The 6,527-nt window shown below is 48.8% G+C and overlaps 1 long non-coding RNA gene across 2 annotated transcripts; it reads right to left on the bottom strand.

Moving 5' to 3' along the window:
• Positions 1 to 597: 597 nt before the first annotated feature.
• LOC112647598 (uncharacterized) lies at positions 598 to 6,168 on the bottom strand. 2 transcript variants are annotated; one of them, XR_003128370.3, is made up of 4 exons: positions 4,261 to 6,168; positions 2,903 to 2,986; positions 2,425 to 2,589; positions 598 to 936 (listed from the first exon to the last, which is right to left on the bottom strand). It is a non-coding gene; the product is annotated as an uncharacterized LOC112647598 (long non-coding RNA). The 2 variants fall into 2 exon arrangements; XR_003128369.3 differs by having other exon boundaries at positions 598 to 933; positions 4,261 to 6,152.
• Positions 6,169 to 6,527: the final 359 nt, after the last annotated feature.

The following is a 6,527-nucleotide window of genomic DNA, read 5'->3' as shown; positions in this document are numbered from 1 at the left end:
CTATACAATTTTTGGGGTCATAATGCATGTGTGCTTTATTTGTTAATGCAATATTTAAAAATTTGTCTACTTAGAAAATGAAAAATCTTGCTTCTCTCCCTCGTCTTCCTTGCGGAGTTTGGGTTGAAGCTCTAAGGGCCGCCTGCGATCAGGGTGTTTACGTGAAGCCACCAGTTTTATCTGCAGATGGATCAGTTAGAACAGATCTGCTGGGCTGAGGGCTTCCTGTTTCACATTTAACACCAGTCCTGTGTCAGAATCTTCTTTTCCCTTTAAAGGTAATTGTATCTGTTTCACTGCTGCTCCTGTGAGCCCTGTGAGGCATTCTGACAGTTCTGTCCATGGTGTATAATTGAGCAAAAGCTGTTTTGTCTTCCCTTTGAGGACACCTGCTCTCACCAGACAACCCGATGCCCTACATCAAGCTCCTACGTCAGGGTTAGGGCAACTCTTTCTTTATTTTTTTATATGTATTTTTTTATTGGAGTTCGATTTGTCAACATATAGCATAACACCCAGTGCTTATCCCATCAAGTGCCCCCCTCAGTGCCCGTCACCCAGTCACCCCCACCCCCTGCCCACCTCCCTTTCCACCACCCCTTGTTCGTTTCCCAGAGTTAGGAGTCTCTCATGTTCGGTCACCCTCTCTGATACTTTCCACTCGTTTTCTCTCCTTTCCCCTATAATCCCTTTCATTGTTTTTTTATATTCCCCGTATGAGTGAAACCATATAATGTTTGTCCTTCTCTGCTTGACTTACTTCACTCAGCATAATACCCTCCAGTTCCATCCACGTTGAAGCAAATGGTGGGTATTTGTCGTTTCTAATGGCTGAGGAATATTCCATTGTATGCATAGACCACATCTTCTTTATCCATTCATCTTTCGATGGACACCGAGGCTCCTTCCACAGTTTGGCTATAGTGGACATTGCTGCTAGAAACATTGGGCCGCAAGAAACAAACAATCCAATCATGAAATGGGCAAAAGACATGAACAGAAATCTCACAGAGGAAGACAGACATGGCCAACATGCACATGAGAAAATGCTCCGCATCACTGGCCATCAGGGAAATACAAATCAAAACCACAATGAGATCCCACCTCACACCAGTGAGAATGGGGAAAATTAACAAGGCAGGAAACCACAAATGTTGGAGAGGATGCGGAGAAAAGGGAACCCTCTTACACTGTTGGTGGGAATGTGAACTGGTGCAGCCACTCTGGAAAACTGTGTGGAGGTTCCTCAAAGAGTTAAAATAGACCTGCCCTAAGACCCAGCAACTGCACTGCTGGGGATTTACCCCAAAGGCAACTCTTTGTTTCCTGAGTCTCTTACCAGGCACAGATAAGTGACTAGACCTAAACTTTCCAGAAAGACTAAAAAATATGCCCATAATATCCTCCCTGGCCTCATTCTACCCGCTGACATATGCACAGCAGAGTCTGGAGCTGGCTCTTTGTCCTCCCCGGAGTCCCATGGGGCTCTGCTTGTTGGCTTCCTCTGTGAGCTTGAGGACTTTCTTGTGGAATAACCATTGGTTTTCCTCATTTTTGACAAGAATCTAGTGCTTTTCCCTTCGCTCCATCTTTTCCCCTCAGGCAGGGACATTCATAAGCCCTGGAGACAATGTGTTATATTGTTGTTTGTTCTCCAGTTCCTGGCAAGGGTGGGGTCTTCAGGGAGAAGAGCATTAGTGGGTGACTTGGAGTCAGGAGAGCCTGTGCCACTGCTGACCTGAGGCGTGTCTTTGCCCGTCCCCATCCAGGTTCCCCGAGAGCAAAATGTTGGGGCCCAGCCCCGTGACAGAGGCCGACCCCTGCCCCACAGCTATGTAATTTTTTTTAGAGTGTAGTTGTTTCTGGAATACTTGGGTTGAATTCCTGTAGGGCCAACAGGAAGAAGGCTGTGGCGTAGCCATGGTCAGGAAACTGAGCTCTGACCAGAGGCCACTGGTCACATGTGGGATGTCTGCCAGAAAAGAATGAAGAGTGTCAGGAAGTAGGGATTGGAGGACTTTCCCTGACGCTGCTTCATTATTTCAAGGGGAGGGAGTTGATGGTGATTATGGAGGTTCTAAAGCCCTCCCTAACTCCCTCAACTCCATGGGTGCGTCCACTTGGGTTCTGGGGATGGGACTGCCGCTTGTGGGAGACCATGAGTCATGGGACCTGGGAGAGGTGTGGCAAGCAGTTGTGGGCACCTCTGAAACATCCCTTCTTCCTAGACATGGCTGCTGTCCAAGGGACGGGGACTCCAAGGAGCAACCGTGGGAAGGCAAGGAGGCCAGGATTGCCAGCTGGAAGATTTCTAGAGGAGATGCCTCATCTTCAGAGGTCTAAGGAGGATCAGGCATGGGCCAGCTTCTCCCTAGGAAGCTACTCCCATCCATTATGCTGCCTGAGCACCAAAGTGCTACTTACCCAGAATCGAGACAGTAAGTGCAAGGAAAGGCCAAGGGTTCTGGAATCAGGCAGATGTGGGTTCTAATCCTGTTCTGGCTTTGGTATATGTGCTGCCGAAGCAAGCACATGGCTTTGGCTGGCTACTTGAACCTGGGTAAGTTATTTGTTACTCAGTTTCTTCACCTATAAATTGGGATAAAAATATTTATGTGATACACAGTATAGCACACTTAAATTTTTATTAATGTGAATCTATTAATTTTTAAAATTTATTAAAATTGATATTTAATTTTAAAACAATATAGATAATGCAGAAATTTTTTAAATGCCCCCAAAAATAGACATTCAAAAGTCATCCCTTAACTTGTTTTCCTTCCATAGTAATTAATTTGTTACCTGCTGTGTCACAGGATAAATGTTACTAGTATTAATAGCTATAATGTATTAGGGACTCACTTCCAGTCAGGATGGTGCCTTATAATATCCCTACATTCACCTGTTTGAGAGACGGTGTTACCCCAGCTTGGAGGGTAGGAAGCAGGCTCAGAGGGGCAGAGCATTTTGCCTGGCAATACATGACCTATAAGGAAAGAATTCAGATTTTAAAAATCCAAATGATTTCATGTTTGTAAATCGCCTAGAACAATCGATATTAACTCCTCCTACCCACATACCTGATGCCTTTCCCCTGGGAGCTGGGCAGACAAGCTCCCTAAGAGGCAATGAGGAAGGGTGGGTTTTGTTTGTTTGTTTGTTTGTTTTTATTCATGAGAGACACAGAGAAAGGCAGAGACATAAGCAGGCTCCATGCAGGGAGCCCGATGTGGGACTCAATCCCAGAACCCCAGGATCACACCCTGAGCTGAAGGTAGACGCTCAACTGCTGAGCCACCCAGGCGTCCCAAGGGAGGACGCTTCTATATCCAGAGTCATCAGAAAACAGCAGCAAGGGATCCCTGGGTGGCTCAGTGGTTGGCGCCTGCCTTCAGCCCAGCCTTCAACCCCTGGAGTCCCTGGATCAAGTCCCACGTTGGGCTCACTGCCTGGAGCTTGCTTCTTCCTCTGCCTGTGTGTGTCTCTGTCTCTGTCTCTCTCTCTCTCTCTCTGTGTCTCTCATGAATAAATAAAATCTTAAAAAAAGAAAAGAAAACAGCAGTGAAACAACAGTAGCAGGCACCAGGCTGACTTGGCTAAGTTCTTTACGTGGATCATTTTAGATTCAACTACCCTCTGAGGTAGGTGCTGCTGTTCCCATTTTGTAGAAGATAAATTTGGGCTCAGAGAGGTTAAAGAATTTGGTTAAGTTCTTAACAGCTTAGAAAAGAAATAGCAGAGACAGGATCCAAATCCAGGCAGCCCACCAGAAGAGCCTAAGCTCTGCTACAGCTCTGCCCGGGTCCCCTGGGAGGTGGCTAAGAGAAGGTGAGGGGTGGAAGGAGAAGACCTCAAGGGATAAGAAATGAAAGTCAGGAGCAAGGCTCTGGGGCTGGGATCCCAGAAACGAAGAGTTGCTGTCTGTCTTGCAGGGGCTGCGGGTTTATCGAGAAGACGAATATAAACCACAGGTGGATGAGGAGGACTAGGTCACTAGTACTCACAGCATCACAGCCACCAGGCTCACTGTTCTACTACCTACCCCGGCACCCCCCTCCCCAACAGTGATTGATTGATTGATTGATTTTTTTTTTTTTCCCCAACAGTGATTTAAAACCCGCACCGTCTGTTTTGGGCAGATACAAATGAATGACAAATGAATCTGTCATTTGGGCAGGGCTTGATGGGGTCAGGGCTCTACGTGGCACGGGTGGAGCTGGCCTGAAGACTGGGGGCTGGCATCCCCTGGGGCTGCTTTACCTGTCCAGCAGTGGAGGCTGGTCGTCGGCTGAACCCCTACACGTGAGCTCTGCCCGCTGCTGCCTGGCTTCCTCCCAGCACCGCGGCGCAGCCCTTCATCGGCCATGAGACGTGCAAATTAAAACCACAGTGAGATAGCGCTACGCCCCTCCTAGGACGTCTAAACAAAAAAGACTGACCGTACCCAGTGTTGTCAAGGATGCTCTCCTCTGTTTTGGAAACGGGCTGGGCAGTTTCTCCAGAAGTGAAACGTCCGCTTGCCATATGACCCAGCCATGCAGCTCCGAGGTAAGCATCCCAGAGAAAGGAAGACAACGCGTGTTCATAGCAGCTTTATCTGCCCTAGCCAGAAATGTCCATCAACAGGTGAACAGATAAGTAATTTATGGTACACAGTGAAACACAATTCAGCAATAAAAATTAACTGTTGATACATGCAACAATGTGGGCAGCTCTCCAAGCTCTCAGGCTGAGTGAAAGAAGCCAGACAAAAAAAGGTGCACCTACAGGGCACCTGGGTGGCTCAGTCGGTTAAGCATCCGCCTTCGGCTCAGATTGTGATCCCAGAGTCCTGGGATTGAGCCCCATGTCAGGCTGTCTGCTCAGTGGGGAGTCTGCTTCTCCCTCTCCCTCTGCTCCTCCCCCTACTTGTGCTTTCTCTCTCTCTCTCTCAAATAAATAGGTAAAATCTTGTTTTTTTTTTTTTCAAGTGCATGTAGAGTATAAAAGCCTAGAAAATGCAAACTTAACCTGTGATGACAGAAAGCACATCAAAGGTTGCCTGGAGATGCTAGGCATGGGGTGGAGGGAGGGATGACAGAGGAACACGAGCAAACTTGTAGCTTGATGGATACAATATCTTGATAGTGGTGCTGGTTTTACAGGCGTATACATGTCAAAATTTGCCAAGTTGTACACTTTAGATGGGTGGTGTTTACTGGGTGTCAATCACATCTCAACTTACAAAATGAATACTAAGGTGGAAAAAGGAAGGGTGCTTGGGGTGAGAAGAATCATGGCGGTCATCTTGGGAAACACAACCTACCTCATTCACCAGGTGTTTCCAACGTGTCAGGCACTGTGTGTGCTAAGTGCTTAACAACACTGGTACTAAGTCCACCCAACAACCCAACCCGAAGGGAAGATGAGGAGGTGGCCAACTATTTATTGTTATTATTATCTTGATGTTATCAGAGAGCCATGGGGTCTTGGTCTCTGGGAGAGGAGCGTGTCTCAGGGCTCTGATGAGCAGGACATCAGGGTTTTTCTCCCTGAGCTGCAGGAGAAGCTGCTTTCCACTTCTTGGGACAGGTCAGGAAGCAGAGGCGCCCTTTAGAAAGCAGTGAGGTGGAAGCTTGGTGGGCAGGTGTCAGGACCTGGCTGCCCAACTGAGAAGCAGGAAGGGACCTGCGGAGGGGCCTCTCTCAAGCAAGAGTGGTCCCTTCCTTCTTGTGTTAGTTGGGTCCCTTTGGACAGGTAGATGCCTGCCCAGGACCCCCTGGTAATTGTATCCAGCTCTCCCCTGGGAACCACCATGTTATGACTTGAAGTCCTCAAAGATCAGCTGAAATTGCCACCATCCCCTTCGCCCCGCTTGCAGAGGGTCTGGCCAGCCCACTGATCACCAGGGATTAGCCTGGGCAAATGCAGGAGCCAGGCTAGGTCAACCAACAAGAGCCTTGGACCTGTGCTCTAAGCAGCAGGAAGGAGACTTTTCCTTTTGCTGGGGTGGCTATGCTGGCCGACGGGAGCCTTGGTGGACATCTCTCCACCACATGGGGAAAGCCTGCCTGAGAACCAACCCAAAAGATGGTTGCAGAACAGGGAGAAGGAAAGGGATGTGTTTCTGACATCCAGTTCAGGCCTGCAGAGCCAGCCGTACCTAAAGTTGGGCCCTCTCCAGGACTTGTTTTAGGGGCTGATAATCCACCTCCCTTCCTTAAACTAGTTGCACTTGGGTTTCTGTTTCTTGCAAACCAAGTAGTCCTCTGTGCTTCTTCCCAGCACTAAGACGCCCCACCCCCACCCCTCCAGGGGCTTTCCGAGAGACCCGAGACCCGGATATTGGGGTTGGCTGGCAATTGCACTGCACCTGTGTCTGCCCCAACCCTCCACACCTGGGGAGGAAGCAGACACCAAGCCCCCAGTTCTGAGGCCCCAAGGAGGGCTCGGCTTTTTGAAGCGCTGCATGCTCTGTTCAGTCCCAGGGCTGTAACGGAGATGGCAACCCAACCCAACCCAACCCAACCCAGGGAGCCAGGGCATCC

This window comes from Canis lupus, chromosome 5 (genome assembly GCF_003254725.2).
Source record: "Canis lupus dingo isolate Sandy chromosome 5, ASM325472v2, whole genome shotgun sequence".
Lineage (NCBI taxonomy): Eukaryota > Metazoa > Chordata > Mammalia > Carnivora > Canidae > Canis > Canis lupus.
This window is presented reverse-complemented; position numbering and strand designations above follow the sequence as displayed.